Here is a 21,106-nt window from a genome sequence, read left to right on the forward strand (position 1 = left end):
ACAAGGACTGAACCTGGCGAAATTCCTCTCGCGATACAGGTCTGTCATCCGGCACATCCTTCAGCAAACAAGGTGTAACATCAAAGTCGGACTGGCTGCCCCTTTCAGTCATGGTCGAAAAACACTCCAAAAAACAAAGGCAAGAAACTTAGACCAAGAACAAGTAACTCCACGACAAAAACGGCTGCCAAATAATCCTCCACTTTATTAAAACAAGAAACACCATAAAATCTTCGTAAAATCAAGCGCTTTCGCCTGATCAATATCAGGCTTTATCAAGACAAAGTCCTATCGGATGTGCCAACATTTAAATACTGTTGTCCATTAAGGCTAAATTACACAATTAAGATAAAACAATTGTTGCAATTCATTAATCCAAATTCGGATTTTAAAGTGCTAGTGCTCCTCTTAACAGTTTGTATTACAAATTTCATTGCCATAACTCCATTCTTATTAAGAATTAAAATGCTTAAATAGGTTTTATCAACGGAGTCCAAATCATTAAAATTACTGAACTAGAACACAATTATTTAAAAATGTATACATAAATCATGTTTTTGCAATACTTGAATGCATCTCACACATTTGCGTTTCTTAGACAATATAACACAATACTGACAAATGTATTGAAAATGGTTCGTTGCAGTTGTATTCAAATGAGTATTGCAAACACCTCAAAGTTGTTAATCCTTCCCTTGTTAAAGAAAAACTTAGTGTGTGTGTTTGTTGTGAAAAATTTGATGCTTTCCTTAACATTAAAAACATTAAAACCCTAAGTACACTGAAGGTTGTCTTTTTTTACTTTTTTACTTACTTTCTTAACTATGGAATGAGACAATGCCTAACCCTCTTAAAATGTTTAAATCAACGAATCTTGTTTGAACTAATAACTTAGTGATATAATGTATTTATAATATGAAGGTAAACCCTATCAACAGATTGTCAATACCTACCTGCAGACTGCACTCCTTTTTTCAAAGGAAGCCAGGCCAGTTACTCCCAGGGTAGTTCTGCTTCAAGGATAAGGTACTGCACTGCTTAATTTGCAAGACAACTTCTTCCAAAGACAGATCCATTATTAGATTCACACAAGTAGATTGCCAACACCACACAAATGAACACTATAAAAAGCATGCATAGCTCAGACCAAACACAGACCTCTACATGCTGAGGATCTTAAAAGTAACCCTACCTTTTCTAAATGAAACCTAAGAAACAAGTACCCTCAGTAACCTCACAAACACACAGCACAGAATGGAACCATCATGAAGCACACATTTAAGAGTCACATTGACTTAATTCAAAAGCCCAGAAGGCAAACCTCCACACAATCCAATCTCTTAGTCATAAATGACTAGAAAGAGCCACACCAATGCTATGCAAATAGAGGGCCACAGTCAGTTGCTCATTATGCATCAGAATTCGTCACATCATTCAAGTACTAAAGAACTTGCATTTGTTAAGTACACATATGATACAGTCATAGTACAAGTGGGTACAAATGACTTGAGATGTACCTCTATGGACATATATATGAAGACAGACATGATGGAGCTCTTGAAATATGCATAAGAGACTAATATGAATATATCCTTAAGCAGCATTCTACCATCACCAAGAATAATGCCACAAAACAAACAAAAGATTACTGATTTCAACAATTTGTTTAGTTTATGGAGTTCTAGCTTCAAAGGGGATGGGGGCAGGGGTAAAATATATATCAGCCTGGAAAGAGATGGTAGATAGTCCTAACTGCTTTGTCAAGAATGGCCTGCACTTCTCCCCCAAAGCTTTCACATACTGACTAAATCCTTGTCTACCCTTTTGAGACAATATCAATCTTCTAAAGCTTCCAACATGACTAAACAAAATCTGGATAACATTGAGGTATTGCTGCTTGGCACTAGACCCTTTGCAAATAACTCTGCTCCCTAAAACCATTCCTTATTCTGAAAAAAACTGTTAAATGTGTCATCACAGAGACCTGGTTCAAGACCACAGAAAGCATTCTATCAGTGTAGAGTTTCAATGCCTAACATACATTCAGGCCAAAAGCATTAAACAAAGGCAATAAAGGCAGCAATATCTTCATATTCTTAAAAAAACACTTCATCTCCACACTCATTAAACAAGATAATGACCTAGGACTCCTCCACTTCTAACTTACTATTAAACAAAACAACTTATTATATTACAGCTAACTATCAGGCCTACCCTTTATAGCCTATACATGTTACCTAACTAGTATGGAGTCCGTATGCATTAAGCCAAACGCTATTCTTCCAGACTTCAATTACTAAACTGGGAGACTTATACATTCTCAAACATGTATGTCCAGAAATTTCTGGACTTCAACAATATACTCCAAATAAGGTCAATAAAATCCTGGAGATGATTCACATCAGTATAGGGACAGCTTTGCTTCCCACCAATTATTACTTCTTCCCCATGGTCAAATCAGACCACAAGTCAATTGCACTCACCAGAAGACTAAAGCCTGAAGCATCTTCCAGTACCTCTGTATTCAGACATTACGTGAAGGCTAATTTACTAAAACTGATTGATAATCTGTTTAAATTTAAAAGACCATTCCATCTTGCTGACTTCACTGCTTATGAGGAATTCTTAACGTTCAAAGTCTATGCATATGTAAACAGTTGTACTGATGCATCTGTCCTTCTCAAAATTAAATACAAAGCCAAATTCAAAATAAAGCACTATGGTAAAATACTTTCCCTATAGGCAACACTAATTACCATACGAAAGTGAATTTTTACAGATGCTTTGTTGATGATGTGTTTTTAATATGGGATGGCCCTTTGTATGAAATAGATGACTTTGTTTTATTTTTAACTACTACTACTACATTTTTAAAGTTTAAGAAAAATATTCATTACAGGGACATTGATTTCTTAGATATTACACTGAAAAAAGACTTAACTGGCAAGCTGAACACTACTATGTTTAAGAAGCCAGTTAAAAATACACACATTTATCCAGGGAGAGCATGCACCCCCAATTTATGTTTAACAACATAGTCAAAAATCAGATGGTATGTGCATGTAGACCAAACACACAGGATTTTAGAATGATTGAACAATTTGAACAAATGGAGTTAGATTTCTGCACTAGAGGGTACAATAAAACTAAAGCATGTCAGGTAAAGACTAATAACTAATAGAAAGAGACATTTATTATCAACAAATTGTTTTCTAATAGTTCCACAGAACAGCAGAAAAATAAATCTACATCTAAACAATGTAGATTTACAGTTACATATGGTCATAATATGAAAAAATATCATAAAGAAATACTGGCCAATACTTGCACAGGTACCAGAGTAAAAAGAAGTTTTTGACACAGGTCCTTTATATGCATATAAGAAAGAAATGACATTGAAAAACAAACTTTGTTATAAAGAACAAATTAAAACTTTACCAATGCAGTTTTTGCAAGTTCGGTTATCAGGAGTGTTCTTTTTACATCCTTTGACAGGAAAACTTTTCTATATACAAGCACTGGGCGACTGCAACACTAAAGATTTTGTACACATGTCAAAGTGTAACACCTACCCAGTGTTCTATATAGGTAGAACTAACCAAAAACTAAAACATAGGATTTGAAGTCATTTGTCTGATTAGAAGGAAAAATACTACTAATGCACTTTATAAGCACATTTTAGATAAGGGTGATGAACACAGTTTTAAGTTTCTGACTTTATATAACACCCCAACTTACATCAGAGGAGGAGATAAAATAAATTTAACAGAGAAAATGGAAACTAAATGGATTTTGTGTTTTAGGGCTCATTTTCCTCCAGGCTTAAATGATATGTTAAGCATTAAGACTATTTAAGAGAATTACATGAAAAGATTCATTATCCGCGGTGGTGGTGCTGCAGTAGCGTTGTCGCCTCCCAGTAAGACGCTGTCCAGTTCAATTCTCAGCTAGAGCGTCTTCTGCATGGAGACATGCGTGAATGGGCATACCTTCGTTGAAGGCTGTGTGTCAGGGCTGGTAACTCAGCACGTAAAAATCAACTACCAATCATTAGCGGGCCGGAGTTCTGCTGTGGCGACCCCTAACCGGGAAAAGCCAAAAGACACAACAACATGATAAGATTCATTAAAAATAATGCGTTTTTAAATTTGTAAAGTTTTTATTTAAGAAATGAACTTCTTTAGTATTTAATTAGCTAATTATTTAATTCATTATTGTTAGCTGAATGCATTTAAGTGACCTTCATAGCAGGAAGAATTGATGCCTGAAGAAGCAGTGTGAATACTGTGAAAGTTTTTTTACCTGCATCTGAATAAATCAAGCTACTCATGGTTCCAGTTTTCTTTTTGTTTTTACATGGGCTATATATTGAGAGTTTACTGGATTTATACCTATACATATGTATACACATATACTTTTTTGGTAGACTATTTTATAAAAAAGACAAAACGGGGCATTACAAGGGCACAAACTGCATTATTAAATAAGTGAGAGGCACAAAATGTTTATTAACTAAGGGAAATGTTTAAAGTAAAAATATTTGATGAAACAATTAACAGAAAAGCAAAAGGAGAATGTTTAAAGCAAAATCAGCATGTTTAAGGCAAAATGAGTGTGTTCAAGCCAAAACGGGCATGTTTAGAGTACAACGTGCACAAGAAAAGTACAACGGGCATAAAAAGAGATTGAATGAGCAAAACGAATATAATGAGGGCAAAAAGGGCACATTAAGCGTAAATAAGGCAAGACGACTGCATGTTTTTTTGGAAAAGTGCTGTGTTTTGACATAACTGACTTCCTCTTCTATCAAGGGCATACCTAAAGTCATTCAAAGTAACTTACAGTGTGTGTTTATTACTGTGTATGTATTTCAAAGAGGTTATTTGTGTGTAAAGTGCAACTATTTAGAGAAGTACAAAGTATAGCCATTTCGAAAAGTTTCTTATGCTGAGTATGTCTATTCGCAAAGTGCCACCATTACAGTGCGTTTCTTGCACTGTAAAGAACTGCCTAGCAAGGTACCGCCATCTTGGGGAAATTTCTGTGCGCTTGTACAGTTTATTCTCAAAGTGCAATTACTTTGAAGTATTATTGACTCTGAGCTTCTCTTGCCCAGTTCCTTCGCATTGAACAATTATTTGATATATTTCTTACACTGACAAGAGGTGATTTCTTGTAGCACAATAATTTCAAGAGTATTATGGTGCCCAAGAGAGACTTATTTCACAAAGTTTAGTTATACAGAGGTTTGTTGTGCTACTGGGCAAAGTTACATATACTGGCATAAATTATATGTGCATGTGTTCATGCTTACTTGCAAAACCCTTCACTGGTATGTGTTAATGTGGCAGATGGATTTCGAAAGCCCTTACCTCTTGCATTTGATCAGAATATTGTAGAGAATTGGAGAATATTTGAGCAAGAATACAATATTTTTATACAAGCAGCTTATTCAGATAAAGATGCACGCACCAGAGCATTTATTTTGCTATACTTAGTTGGGTCAGAGGCCACAGAAAGAGTGTTCATTTGTGTATGCACCAGCAGTATATGAAGGAGAAGATGAAAACCATTATATTGTTGTACGGTGGCCACGGTGGTGCAGCAGTTAGCGTTGCTGCCTCACAGCAAGAGGTTCTCTGGTTCGATCCTCAGCTGGGGTGCCTTCTGTGTGGAGTCTGCATGTCCTCTCTGTGGTCAAGTGCATTTCTTCCGGGTGCTCCAGTTTCCTCCTACATTCCAAAGACATGCTGTAGGTGGATTGGACACTCTAAATTGGCCCTAGGCGTGAGTGCGTACGTGTGTGTGCCTTCTGTGGAAGGTTGGGCGCCGGGCTGGCAACTCGACACCATAAAAACTCCACTGCCAATCATGAGTGGACAGGTGATCCGTTGTGGTGACCCCTAACCGGGAAAAAGCCGAAAGTCGAAGAAGGCTGAATCAAGGGAGGACCCAGTGTTTTTGAAGCGCAAGTTCAGAGAAATGTACTACATTAGAGAGACATTTGTTTTATACAAAAGATTAGAAACCAGGGGAAACTTTTGCAGCTTATATAACTGACCTGAGAAACAAAGCTAAAACGTGTCGGTCTGTTGACTTAAAAGATGAGTTAAGAAAGGACAGAGTCATGTGTGGTATTAATAATGCTGCTGTGAGAAAGGTTTTGCTAACGTAATTTTCCAGCAAGTTCTAAGACTAGTTCAGTTAAAGGAGCATATTCCTCAGTGCAGTACAAGCGTGAATCAGCAAAACCCAAGTCTAGTTTTATTGTTAACTGTCGCAGTTGTGGTGCAAATCATGAATCTAAAAGAAAGAGATGCTTAGCATTCGGTCAGCAATGTCACAAGTGTAAAAAATGGAACCATTTCCAAAAGTTTTGCAAATCAAGTAAACCTCACACAGTTCTAAAGAAAGGTCACACAAAAAAGCAAGTTGATCAAATAGAGCTGCAGCAGTCAACTTTCTAGGTAGATGGTGTATCAGTGCTTGGTGAAAGAGTTGATGCAGTGAATTTATTGGCAAAGAGTGAAGTGTTTTGTACTGTCTGGATCAATGGTAAATCTACAGGGCTTCACTGGTTCAAAGTGTAACGTTATATCAGCAAATACATTTTCTAAAGTGAGAACTATGAACAACTCAATATTGCCAGTAGTCCGAAACTTGTTGCTTACAGAGGGGAAGAAATCCAAACCGAAGTTTCAGTGATGCCCTGGTTATTCTATGTTGTCTGAAGACCAGTACAGTCTTTATTGGGTCTCAAATATAGTTTGAGAATGAATCAGCTTTCTTTTACCAAAGTTGTTCATGGGTCTACTTTATGTGCTCAAAATCTGAGAATATCGAATACGATATTCTTGACACAAGTACACCGAAAGCGCAAAACATTGAAAATGTAAACGGAAATCTCCATAGGTGGAGATTTCCATTTACTTCAATGTGGTGCGACCTCAGAGTTGGTATATTTAAGTAGCAGGGGGTGTGGGGGGCGCAGCTTGCCCCCCTGCCTACACTAGTTTAAATTTTGTTTTTTGTGTATTTTTTTTTTGGACTTTGTTTAATAGTTCGATGCATTTTGTTCGATACATATGCATTCGAGCTATTAAACCTTCAAGGTCCTAAAGTAGACCCGTTGTTCATCACATTAGTGCATCTCCTAGTTATAATTTTTCTGAAGCTATTTTCTCAGAGTATGCTGATGTTTTCAATGACAAGCTGGGGAAACTTCCAGTTGTGTACTCCATGAATTTAGACCCAGAGGTTACTCCAGTAGTCAGACCAACAAGAGGAGTTCCGATAGCTATGCAGGATAAAGTTAAGGCTCAGCTGGATAAAATGGTGCATCAAGGTGTGATTTGTCCAGTTACAGAACAAACTGAATGGGTGTCGTCTATGGTAGCAGCTCAAAAAAAGGCTCAGACGTCATCAGAATATGTATTGAGCCAAGAGATTTGAACAAAGCATTGAAGAGACCGTATCATTCAATGCACACAGTTGAAGTGGTCACAGCCCTAATATTGAATGCCACTGTTTTTTCTGTCTTGGATGCAAAAAGTTCATATTGGCAATTGATGTTTGATCGCAAATCCTCATTACTACTTTTGGCACTCTGTTTGGCAGATATAGATGCCTAAGGATGCCAGTTGGAATACATTCTGCAAGTGAAGTCTTCCAGCGTGCAATGGAGCAGATTATTTTGGGTTATCCTTGTGCCATAACAGTAGATATTGGTTGGAGGCAATGGTGAGGCAGAGCATGACAGAAACCTAAAGAAAGTTCTACACAGACAATGTGAAGTAAACTTGAAGCTCAATCCTCTGAAGTGCAAATTCAGACTTCCAGATGTTACATATGTAGGTCATTTATTTACCAGTACTGGCTTGAGATCAGACTGGACTAAGCAAGCAGCTATTCTTGAGATTTCAGCACCAGACAATGTTCAAGCTCTACAGCATTTCCTAGGCAAGGTCAACTACTTAGGCAAGTTTATACCAGATTTCAGTGAGTTAACAGCACCTTTAAGAGAGAAGATGCGCAAAAATGTTGCATGGTCATGGTTAGAAAAGCACCATAAGGCATTTGAAGACCTTAAGCAGAGAATTGCCACCCCAACTACATTAAGATACTATGATGTGAACAAACCAGTCACTGTTTCCTGTGATGCTTCAAAATTTGGTCTTGGCGCAGTTATACTTCAAGAGGGCAGACCAGTAGCCAACGCATCTAGAACACTTACCCAAACTGAGATGCAGCATGCTAAAACTGAGAAAAGAACTTTTGGCAATAGTATTTGCATGTTCCAACTTTCATGATTATATTCATGGTTGAGCTATTCAGATTGAAACTGACCAGCAAAACCTCTAGTTACTATTCTAAAGAAGCCTATGCATTCAGCTCCAGCGAAATTACAAATAATGATGCACAAATTGCCAAAGTACAACTTCAAAATGGTTTATACAAAAGGTAAACTGCTCTGTCTGACTGATAACTTATCCAGATTGCCCAGAAATATGAAGGAACAGCTTGACGCAGAGAATTTTGACTTTGACATGATGGCAGTGCATAATTTTTCTACCACTAGGCTTGATGAGTTAAGAGATCACACAAAGACTTACTCAATTTTGCAAAAGCTCAATCACTACATTAATGTTGGATGGCTGTCAAAGCAATCTAGTGTACCACCTAAAGCGCAAACCTATTTTCCTTACAGAGATGAAATGCTGATAGAAGATGGCATTATTTTCAAAGGTCCTAAAATTGTTGTTCCTGCTTCCTTACAACAAAATTATATCCAGATTTTGCATCGTGGTCACCCAGGTTCCCCATCCACTAAGAGAAGAGCGAGAGAACTAGTATTTTGGCCTTCATTACTGAAAGACATTGATAAGGTACTTTCTTCTTGTTCAGCATGCAATAGTACTAGACTGCATTTGCAAAGAGAACCACTTCAGCTAAATCCAGTTCCTGAACTACCCTGGTCAACTGTTCCACTCGAAGATATCAGTGGCTACTATCAACACTACTTAGTATTGCCAGACTCTTATTTGAATTGGTATGAGATAGATCTGCTACCTAACCTAACATCCACTGCTGTTATTACTTGCATTGGCAAGTAGCTAAGTAAACAATCCAACTACTGTTACAGTTACCAAACACCCTTAAATTGTATACTCTGCAGGTGTTGGCACTAGTAAATTGTTTAAGTTTACTAACATGTTGGCATGACCCACAATGTCCACACGGGAAAGTAACCAAAAGTTTGTCTCCAGTCATAGTCATTTGTTGATATATGGCATCCCTACTCTCCTTATGCTTATAATGAGAAAATAGGGCACCCAATGTTTTTCCACGTCTGTATGAAAACATACATTTGGGACCTAAATGTCTCCTTAATTCCTCATTTGCCAAAAGTATATTCCAATGGGTGTTTGGTAACTGTAGCAGTAGTTGGATTGTTTACTTAGCTACTTGCCAATGCTCAGCTTTTTATGTCGGCCAAACTTCTCACTCACTTAGAATTACAATGACTGAACACAAAAGTGACATCCGTAATAAAAAGAAACCAATGCCTTATACAGACATACCATCAAACACAGTAATGCTAAGTTTATGTTTATGATCATAGATAAAATCACAGGGGATAGAAGCAACCAACAGGGTTGGCATACCATTTTAAATCATAAAGAAAAATATTGGATCATTAATCTTGGGGCATTATTCCCTCCAGGTCTTGATGATCATTTGTAAAAGTTTTGGAGATGTTATGAATATTTGGTTAATCCACTAGCTATTGGTAGCTGTGGGTACATATTCTTCTGAGGCCTGAATATGTTCATAATCAGTATAAGCGTATGTATACATTTATAATTAGTTGAACATGTTTTCTGATTAATTATCAAATACACCAGGTTATTTCATTTGGTATGTAGGAAATTTTACATTATTTGGAAAATTAGAGAACTTTATAGGACATATGTCCTTTTTGATAACATGTTCATATATGGTATGTCATATATATATATATATATATATATATATATATAGATATATATTTTTTCTATTTCTTTTGTGATATATATATATATATATATATATATATATATATATATATATTTATATATGTTTTCCTATATACTTCAGTATTTATATTTAGAAGTTATGTACCTACCATAACGTTCCATGTTAGTTGTCTTCTCTCGCCTTCTTTCTTGCTGGATGGGTTCGGAGCTGATCCTCGGCTCCAACTCGGCACTTGCTAAGCTCGAGAGTCACTTTTACCAGCTCGAGGCAGCCCCATATCCCATGATGCAAGGCGGTAATTACCCAGCTCTCGTTTGGTATCTAGTGGAAAAACTGCCTATAAAACTTTCCACTAAGGAAAGAGGAACAACTAACCTAAAAAGGCTGAAGGGAAACCAGGTAATCAGGACAAGAACTATCTGGTGTCCAAGGAAGAAGAATCTTCCAGAGAAAAAGGGGAGATCAAGGTCTGCCCAGGCTAGGGGGACAGGAGGGAGGGACGCAAGAAAGAAGGTGAGCGAAGACAACTAACATGGAACGTTATGGTAGGTACATAACTTCTAAACGTTAAGTTGTCAATCTCGCCTTCATTCTTGCTGGATGGGACCGCGTCCCTAGCACCTCTATCCTGGGTGGCTCAATGGAACAGACTCTTGAGAACAGTGGAACCAAAGCTTGCCCTATCCCTGGAGGCCAAATCCAATTTGTAATGAGAAACAAAGGTATGAGGAGTGGCCCAAGTGGCTGCTGCACAAATAGTATCTAAGGGTAGCCTAGCCTGAAAAGCTGTAGAAGTGGCTAGACCTCTTGTGGAATGAGCTTTAGGTTTTGAGTTCAGCTGTTTGCCCCTAAGCTGATAAATGTCAGAAATGGTGGAAGATAGCCATCTGGATAAGGTCACTTTAGAAACAGGGAGACCTTTTTTATTTTCAGCATAAGAAAGGAAGAGCTGATCGGACTTCCTAAATTGCTTTGTTCTGTCCAAGTAATATCTCAGTTGGTGATGAACATCTAGGTAATGCAATTTTTGTTCCGCCCTGTTAGAATAATTTGGAAAAAATACAGGGAGATCAATGGATTGGTTTAAATTTGTCTTAGAAGCAACCTTGGGCAAAAAGGATGGATTGGTTCTCATGGATACTCTGTCCTTGTGGAAGACCAAATAAGGGGGACGAACACATAGGGCATGAAGTTCAGACACTCTTCTAGCCGAGGTAATAGCGACTAGAAAAAGTGTCTTCCAAGAAAGAAACTTTAGTGAACATGAAACAGCCGGTTCGAAAGGGGGAAGTATCAAGGATGTCAGCACTAAATTTAGGTCCCACTGTGGTGGAGGATCTCTAACAGGGGGTTTAAGAAGGAACACTCCTTTGAGAAAGGCTTTACAAAGTTTGTGGGACATAATGTTGTGGTCTGCAAACCTGACATGGAAATTCGAGATTGCTGCCAACTGAACTTTGACTGTGGAAGACGAAGAACCTGAGTGAAAAATTTCCGCTAGAAAATCCAAGACCGACTGAATAGGGGCAGTAAAGGGGTCTATGTTCTTTGACTTTGCCCAAAAGGAGAAGCGTTTCCACTTGCTAGAGTAAATCCTCCTGGTAGAGGACTTAAGAGAAGCTACTATGATATCTCTAATGGGGTTAGAGATCATAGGAAGCCTGGCTAAGGAAGGAAGTGGAGCAACCAAGCTGTGAGGTTGAGGGAAGGAACGGACCGGTGCAGCTGACCCGACTGGTGGGTCAGAAGATCTGGAACTGGGTCCAGATGCCAAGGCTGCACCAAAAGATGGCGATGAAGGAACGGGAACCAAATTTGTCGAGGCCAGTAAGGGGCAATGAGAATCATTTTGGCTCTCAAGACGGTAGCTTTCTGGAGTACTTGTGGTATCAAAGGAAAGGGAGGAAAGGCATAAAGGAGTCCCCGGGGCCAATCTTGGGTAAGAGCGTCTCTGGGGGGATGGCCCGGTAGTGGGAAGAGAGAGAAGAAGTCTGGGCATTTGCTGTTTTGAGGTGTAGCAAAAAGATCGCAGCATGGGCGGCCCCACTTCTGAAAAATCTCCTCCACTATGGACTGGTTGAGAGACCACTCGTGAGGCATGAGTATAGCTCTGCTCAATCTGTCCGCTACTATCTTAGTTTTCCCGGGGATATGCGTTGCTGCCAGAAACCGATGAGAGGAGATCACCCATTGCCAAAGTCTGACAGCTTCTCGACACAAGGGGTAGGACTTGGTTCCGCCCTGCTTGTTGATGTACCACACAACGGACATGTTGTCCGTGTGAACTGCAATAGTCCCTAAAGGAAGAAAGTCGTTGAGGGCTTGCAACGTTAAAAGCACTGCTCTCATCTCTAGGACATTTATGTGCAGATGGTATTCAAATGGTTGCCACGTGCCATGAACCATCCTGCCCTGATAATGCCCCCCCCACCCGATCAGGGAGGCATCCGAAGTGACCGTGGCTATCGGGGCCGGGGGAACAAATGGTCTGCCCTGATGGTCTAGAGGAGAGGAAGTCCACCAGGATAGATGGTTCTTGCAGGTTTGTGTCACCAGGATCTTGTGACGCATGGGAAGCTGCTGGAAGGACCATTGGGTAAACAACATCCACTGTAGGAGACGTATGTAAAAACGGGCCAGAGGAAGAAGTGTGATGGCAGCTGCCATGAGGCCCAACACTTTCAGGACCAACCTGGCTTGTACCCTTTTGCTGGATAGGATGATCCGAAAGTACAGTTTTGTACCTACCATAAATGTAGATGTCCGATAGGTATGCATCTGCAGTCATAACATATGGGTTGTCCTGCCTCAGGCAGCCCTTCGGTCGGCCGGATTCCAAAGTCTGGGTCTGGCCTCGGCTGATGTCACACTTTCCCCGACATCACAGCTCCTGGGGTATAAAGGCATCAGCCGATGCCATTTTCCTCAGTGTTTCTTGCCCCAGATGCCAGGTGCCCTCTAGGAAGGCTAAATTTGGATAAATGTTGAATGTTCCAAACAGTAGCAAAAAATATATATATATATATATATATATATATATATATATATATATACATATATAGAAACAAACAAATACACCATAACAGATCCCCCCAGCTAGCTGAAAGAGGGGTAAGCACCCTAGGAATACCACAGAGGGGAAGGAGGGTGGGTAATCCTGACTGCAGATGCATACCTATCGGACATCTACATTTATGGTAGGTACAAAACTGTACTATGTCCTTCAAGGATGCATCTGCAGTCATAACATATGGGTAGAATACCATAGCCAAACTGGGGGAGGAGGTACTAAGATAAGGATGGTGTAGTTAAGATCCCCTGTAAAACTGCAGTTGTAAAGCCTGCTCGGGATCTGGAGTATAAAGGTAGATTATAATGCTTGGCAAATGTATGCACGTAGCTCCAAGTAGCAGCTTCTAAAATGTCCTTGGTAGCCACCCCTCGAAGGAAAGCTGTAGTGGTGGCTGTGGCCCTTGTGGAATGAGGCCTGATATGTTCAGGAGCTGTCTTTCCATGAAAAGAGTAGCAAAAGTGAATGCAATTTCCTATCCATTTTGAAATTGTCTGCTTGGAAATTGCTTTTCCTTGCACCGCAGTTGCATAGGCTACAAAAAGTTGGTCAGTTTTTCTGCTAATTTTAGTTCTGTCCAGATAGTAGCGTAGCTGTCTGTGTATATCCAAGGTGTGCAAGAGTTTCTCTCCTTTGTTCTGCGGGTTAGGGAAGAACGTAGGCAAATGAATGGCTTGGTTCAAGGATACCCTGGATACCACCTTTGGCATGAAAGTTGGATTGGTTCTGAGAGACACTCTATCCTGGTGAAAAATAATGAAAGGCTGCACTGCCATTAATGCCTGTAGCTCGGATACTCTTCTTGCTGAAGTGATTGCCAGAAGGAAAGCAGTTTTCCAAGATAAAAACTGTAAGTCTGCTGATGCTGCTGGTTCAAAAGGGGGTAGTGTCAATTTTTCCAGCACAAAATTGAGATCCCATGCAGGTAGAGGGGTCTCCTTGGAGGTTTAACATTTTTGATTCCTCTCAGAAATTGTCTGAGTAGAGGGTGAGAGAAGAGAGGAGGATCCATATTGTATTCTGCTGAAATTGCTGAAGCATGAATCTTAATGGAAGAGTAAGACAGGCCATTGTGGAACAATTCTGCTAAGTATTCTAGGATGTGTGCTAGGTTTGCCACTGTAACATCTGTGCCCTTTGATGTGCTCCAAATGAGGAATCTCTTCCATTTAGCTGAGTATGCTTTCCTTGTGGAGGGTCTGCGAGACTCCAGGATAATGTCCTTGACCCTCTGAGATAAGACAGCTTGGTTTGGTTTCAAGCAATTTTCCAGGCAGTTAGTTGCAGAGTTTTCAAGCTTGGATGCAGGGTCTTGAAATTGTTCTACGTTAGAAGAAGAGGCCATAGGGGTAGAGGCCATGAGTTCTCCTGAGACATGTCTTTCAGTAGCGGATACCAGTGTTGTCTTGGCCAGTCCGGAGCTATTAGTATCACCTTTGGCTGTTCTCCCCTGATCTTCAGAAGAACCTTGTACATCAATGGGAGAGGTGGGAATGCATACACTATTAGGGCACTCCAGCTGAAAGAGAGAGAGTCCACCCTCCAGGCTTGTGGGTGGTATGTCCTTGAGCAAAATTTCTTCAGTTGGTGGTTGAGAGGGGAGGCGAACAGGTCTATCTCTGGCAATCCCCATTTCTTTGTTATGAGTTTGAAAATGTCTGGATGCAGCATCCATTCGTGAGCATCCGTGGTAGTCCTGCTTAAGCTGTCTGCTAGTGAATTCTCTTTTCCTGGTACAAATATGGCCTGCAGCTGGATATTGAGGTTCAGACCTAGGTTCCACAGATCCATTGCCATCCGGCATAGAGGGTAGGAATGCGTGCCTCCCTGTTTGTTTATGTACCACATGACTGTGGTGTTGTCCGTCCTTATCAGCAGATGCCCTTGCTGGAGGAATGGTTTGAATGCCTCAATTGCATGCTTCACTGCCAGCATCTCCTTTTGGTTTATGTGCAAGTTTAACTGTCCTTGAGACCATAGGCCTTGGATACATTTGTCCTCCATGTGTGCTCCCCATCCTAGGTCTGAGGCGTCCATGGTGATGGTCTGCCTTGGTTTTGGTTTCGTGAAAGGCAACCCTCTGTTGGACTGGCAGGCCTGAGCCCACCACAGGAATTCCTTTTGAAGGCATGGAATGATTGGTATCATGGTATCATGGTTTCTAGACTGTGACTGTGTTGAGACCATACATTCCTTAGGTACCATTGTAGTTTTCTCATATGCAGCCTGGCATGTGGGATCAAGATTATGCAGGATGCCATGAAACCCAGGGCCTGCAGGACTTTCCTTGCAGTAAGCTGAGTTTGTCTTGTCAAAGTCATGAAATAATCTGGAAGTTGTTTTTGTTTTTCTTCTGTGAGAAAAGCCATCTGAGTTATTGTGTCCAAATCTGCACCCAAAAAGGTTATCCTTTGGGATGGCACTAGTCTTGACTTTTGGATGTTGACTGTGTATCCCAAGGCCTGTAGCAGGTGTATGACATAGGCCACATCCTTCATCAATTTTGTCTTGTTGTCCGCTTGTATTAGGCAGTCGTCCAGGTATGGGTAGATTTGAATTCCCTGAAGTCTGCAATGTGCAATTACTGATGCCAGGCATTTCGTGAATACTCTGGGCGCAGTAGATAAGCCAAAGGGCAATGCTGAGAATTGATAATGCTCTGATCCTGCAAGAAATCTGAGGTATCTTCTGCAATCTGGTCAGATAGGGACGTGCAGGTATGCCTCCTTGAGATCTAGAGTCACCAGCCAAGACTCCTTGCCCAACATGGGAAGAAGTTGCTGTAGGGTCAGCATTTTGAATTTTGGTACAATGAGATATGTGTTCAGTGCGGACAAGTCGAGAATAGGCCTCCATTGGTTTTCTTTTCTTGGTACAAGGAATAGTCTGGAGTAAAATCCTTGGCCCTGTTCCATAGATGGTACCCTTTCTATCGCTTTCATCTGAAGTAAATTTTTGATTTGTCTGAAAGCCTCTGGCTTCTGTTTTGGTGGTAGGATTGGCATGCCGCTCCTTTTGGTAAAGTGTGGTAGTGAAACCTGTATCCTTTGTCTATTGTTTGCAATGTCCATGAGTCCTTTGTAATGCAATGCCAGTTTTTGAGAATAAAGCCAGCTTTCCAGGGAGCTTCCAGTTGTTCCCTGGTAGGCGGAATCAGAGTAAAGTCATTGTGTCTGTCCTGTGCTAGTGGTTGCAGTTGCAGCTGTGGCAGTACTCCTCTGGTTGGCAGGCTGCCACTGACGGCCCCTGTAGGCACATTTTGATTGACCTCTGCCTCGAGGGCGTCTATTCCTGCCTCTCTGTGCTCTGGAGGTGTCTGGAAAGGACCAATTCTTGGAAGGCCAGTTTCTGCTGAACCTCGGAGGTTGGACCTGTAGAAATTCCTTTACTGTTTGCACAGATTTAGCTTTTCTTCCACCTTCTTTAGAATCTCCTGTGCAGGGGAGCCAAATAAACTTTGTTTCTCCATTGGAGCATCTAGGAGCTTAGCCTTGACATGGTCTGGCAGGGATTGTTCTTTTAGCCAGGCATGCCTACGAATTACTGCCCCAGTCATAGCTGATCTAAATGAAGCCTCCAGTGCATCATAGCCACATTTTAAGAAATGATTACTGACCTGCTGAGAGTTGTGTACCAAATCCTGAAGGGATTTACGGTCTAAAGGTTCAGGAGAAGAAATCTTCTTATTCAGCTGCTCTAACAAATATTCCTGGTACTGTATCATATGGAATTGACAGTTTAAAGCCCTGGCAGAAAGAGTAGCAGATGTATAAACCTTTTTACCCCATCTCTCTAATGCTCTAGACTCTCTGTCAGAGGGTAGGGGATTTTTAGCAGTGGTAGCTGCAACACCTTTTGGGCCCTGTGAGATAGTTTCTGGATCTGCTGCATGGGCTTTATACAGGTGGAAGTGAGAATCCGGGACCCTGTAATATCTGTCAGGTTTGGCAGGGGCTGGAGGAAGAGAATCAGGTGCAGAACTAACCTCATTATACACATCATCAATTACAGTTAGCACTGGTGGTATGGCTAAGGGCCTATGCTGTGGCAAATGTAAAAAAAAAAAACCTTAGCCTTTTTCTAGAATCAGAAAAATCCTGACCCTGCCATTGAAAGTGTTCCCTCATAGAGTGCAAGGTTTCGCCAAAGGAAAATTCTTCAGGAGGGGAGGCAGAAGGGATAGAATCTTCAGCATTTGAATCCTCGTAAGGAGAATAGGCCCCTTCTTGATGGTCTGACAAATCAGATCCATCTGTGGAGTAGTCAGAGGAGACAGGTTCAGAGGGTTCAGTCCTAGGCCTTTTGTCTGGTGGTGGTTGGGAGGCCCTGTCTGGGTGAGGTTGGGAACCCCTAACCAAGGATATCAGGTGATCAGCAAGACTGAGAATCTGAGAACTTGAGGAAGGCCTCTGAGAAGTAGATTTGGCAGGTAAAGCTTTTGAAAGTTTGGCAGCTTTAGCCCTGGAGAAGGCCTTAATAGACATAGAAGCTGGGGGCCTAGCTGCCCCACGTGCAGGTGTAGATATGTCCAAAGGAATGGTGTCGGACAAATCTTGAGCGCTAGCTTCGGTAGGGATTTCTGAAGCCGACTCAGCCGGGGCCTCTATGGCCTCGGTTGTCGGAGGTAAGGTTTCTGTCGTAGGAAGAACCGAGGGCTCGGTTTCAGCCGAAACCGAGACACTCACGGTAGGCCTAGCCGTGGTTTCAGCCGAAACCGTGGCCCACGAGTGTCGGTCCTTTTCCCTGCGTTTTTTGGCCAAATGCGTAGTCGGAGTCTCCGACGGCATTTTATATGCAAAAGCGGATCCAAAAAATTCTTCTGCAAACTCCGACCGACGTCTAAGAGTCCGTCGGTTGAAGGAGGCACAGGCTAAACAAGCTGATACGTCGTGGTCTGGGCCTCAGCAGGGAAGGCAGTAAGAATGGAAATCCTTATGAGGTATTTGTTTCCCACAAGTTAAACAATTATTTACTTTGTCTGACATCGGCTGAGGCAAGAAAGAGTCCCCAACGGGGTACTTAGCTTTTTTCGAAGTATTCGGTAGCTGAAATCTCTGGATCTGACCGACCGGCACTTGCGAACAGCTTCTGCTTCGGGCACCGCGCAGCAAGAAAGACTGAGGAAAATGGCGTCGGCTGATGCCTTTATACCCCAGGAGCTGTGACGTCGGGGAAAGTGCGACATCGGCCGAGGCCAGACCCAGACTTTGGAATCCGGCCGACCGAAGGGCTGCCTGAGGCAGGACAACCCATATGTTATGACTGCAGATGCATCCTTGAAGGACATCGTGGTTTTGGATATCTAGGATTCTCTGACTTGTTAGGTTTGCTGATATCCGAGTAGTGTCTAGATTTGTGCCTATAAAGGTAATAGATTGGCAGGACGATAAGGAAGACTTTTCGAAGTTGACTGAAATTCCTAAGTGACCGCAGAGACGTAGAGTGTAATCTCTGGCTTGGAGAAGTTGATGCCTGGTGGTGGCTGAGAGGAGCCAGTCGTCGAGATACGGAAACACCTGGAATCCTTGATGTCTCAGGTGACCCGTGACCACTGCCATGCATTTGGTGAACACTCTGGGGGCTGTAGTGAGACCAAAGGGCAGGGCTCTGAATTGAAAATGACTGGTCCCCAGCCAAAAGCGGAGAAAACTTCTGGAGCATCTGTGGATTTTTATGTGATAGTACGCATCCTGAAGGTCTATGGAGCACATCCAGTTGTCTTTGCCCAGAAAAGGCAAAATCGATTGAAGTGTGACCATCTGAAACCTTGTCTTTTTGACAGACTTGTTGAGCCTGCTGAGGTCTAATATTGGTCTCCAGTCTCCCGTCTTTTTGGGGACCAAAAAGAACCTTGAGTAGATTCAGAACTCTAACTGATCTTTTGGTACTGGCTGGATGGCTCTTTTCTTTAGAAGCTTTGACACCTCTAATTTTGCAATTTCCCTTAGACCGGGTGGCACGTCTGGAAGGGAACCTTTTTCAGGGAAGGGGCTTTCCTTGAAAGGAATCTTGTAACCCTCGGACATGATCGACTGTACCCATTTGTCTTGAGAGAGGGATAGCCAGGCTTCTGGGTACAGCGACAATCTTCCCCCCGACTGCCTCCAAGGGTGGGCAGTCGGGCAACACCTCAGGGATGCTGGAAGGGCTTGTCAGAGAGAGGCTCTCTGGAGCCCTGGTTCTGCGGACCCCCTCTGCCCCTAGGGCGGCGTCTGTTATTATTACCCCCTCTGCCTCTGGGGTAAACTGACCACGTGCGTCAGGCGTGACTCCTTGTGATTTCCGGAACCACATTTTCCCTCCCTTCTGACCCTTGGGATAAGGTCTAGAAGGGGTGGAGAAACGGACTCCTATGGCAGAAAGAGTCTTGTCGTCTTGCTCGCAGCTGGTCAAAGTGTCCTTCACCTGAGGGCCAAACAAAGTTGTCCCATCAAAGGGAGAGTTTGTGAAGGACGCCTTAAAGGGGTCTGCAAAATTACAGAGCCGCATCCAGGACTGACGTCTGAGGGCCACTCCTGTGCCTGCAGCTCTACTCGCCCCATCGGCTGCATAAGAAATGAGCCGCATGGAGGAGTTGGTTATGGAATTTAGGATTCCTAGCTGAGAGGCAATCTTTTCTTGAGCCCCTGCCGCTGACGGATCCTGAACTACTTCACCCAATTCTTTGAGGATGTCTCTCTGAAGTCTGGTGAAGTGACACAAATAATTCAGCGAACGCATAGCAAAGGTCGCTGAGGAAAACATCCGCTTGCCGTACCTGTCCATGGTCCTAGACTCCTTGTTAGGAGGATGGACTGGCACGGAAGGATCTGCAAGTTCCTTCTTGGTGGCGGCCGCCACCACCATGGCATCAACCGGGACACCCTTAGTAAGAAACTGCTTTTCAGCGGGGGCCGTGATAAACTTTGAAGGTCTCCTAGGGACTGGTTCCACCGAATCAGGAGATGCCCACGCCTTTCAAGCTATGACTTCTATAAGGGGGTCGAAAGGCGGAGACACCCAGGAGGTGGAGGGTCGATATCCAAAAGCCTCCAGGTATACCGACTCATCCTCGGAGGGATTAATGGAGGGCCAGTTCCCCCTCTGTTTCAGGAGTTCAAGGATGTCTGAAAAAGAGACATCCTCAGAGGGAGATCTTGGGGACCCCTCCGACTCATCTAAATCAGTATCTGATGTTGTAGACTTGGGGGAGTCTAAATGCTTCCTCTTGCAGGTCCTCTTACATGGGGGTTCACCTGAAGGATCAGGAGAAACCTTGGAAGAGGAAGATCTTCCCAATGGGGAGACCTGGGGCGATGGATCTCTGGGTCCGGGAGCAAGAGAGCAGAAAGAGGCATCTACAGGCACCATGGAGGGAGAAGCTAAAGGAACCGACTGTTGACTAAGATCAGGGGCTAGCACACTCCTCATCACCTCGAAGGCTCCCCTTCCAGGGAGGGCCGAGAGATCCCGCTCCGAAGAAACAGGAATCTCTGGTCTCACCGAAAGGGAAGGCTCCGAAGCTGATGTCGGGGCTGAGCTCACCAAGGCCGAAGCTCCGAGAGGGAGAACGGGGTCAGACAAGGGTCCGATACCACTCGCCCCCGCGGAACCGACCAGGGAAGCCCGACGCCCGGATTCCTCCAAGGAAGGTCTCAAGGAGGAGATAGGAGTCGAGGACGATGGAGCCGAAAGGTGTGGTATCGGCTCCGCAGCAGGAACAGTCACGGTACCAATAATCTCCGGCTCCGAACTCTAAAGGAGAGTCGAAGGAGGAATCTCAGGAGGGTGTATAATAGCCGATGTCTGATGAGACGGGCTTTGGAGCATCTGGGCTAGTGCCTGTGATTTTAAAAGCCTACTCACCACTCTCTCTAAGTCGTGGTCTGAGAACCTGGATGACCTCGATGATCGGCTCCGATGGCTCCGCTCCGAAAGCAAGGGAGAGGCTGGAGCCGAGTGTATAGATTCCAATGATGGAGATCTAGACCTCTTCTTGGACGGAGCCATCGGAGCCGAAGAACGTTCGGCTCCAGGCGG

The 21,106-nt window shown here is 42.7% G+C and overlaps 1 protein-coding gene across 1 annotated transcript in view; it reads right to left on the reverse strand.

The window, feature by feature from the left end:
• Positions 1-21,106, reverse strand: part of ZNF438 (zinc finger protein 438) — a 1,581,053-nt gene that overhangs the window by 938,240 nt on the left and 621,707 nt on the right. The window lies entirely within an intron of this gene.

Source organism: Protopterus annectens, chromosome 3.part1, assembly GCF_019279795.1.
Source record: "Protopterus annectens isolate FY-2018-M chromosome 3.part1, PAN1.0, whole genome shotgun sequence".
Classification (NCBI taxonomy): Eukaryota; Metazoa; Chordata; order Ceratodontiformes; family Protopteridae; genus Protopterus; species Protopterus annectens.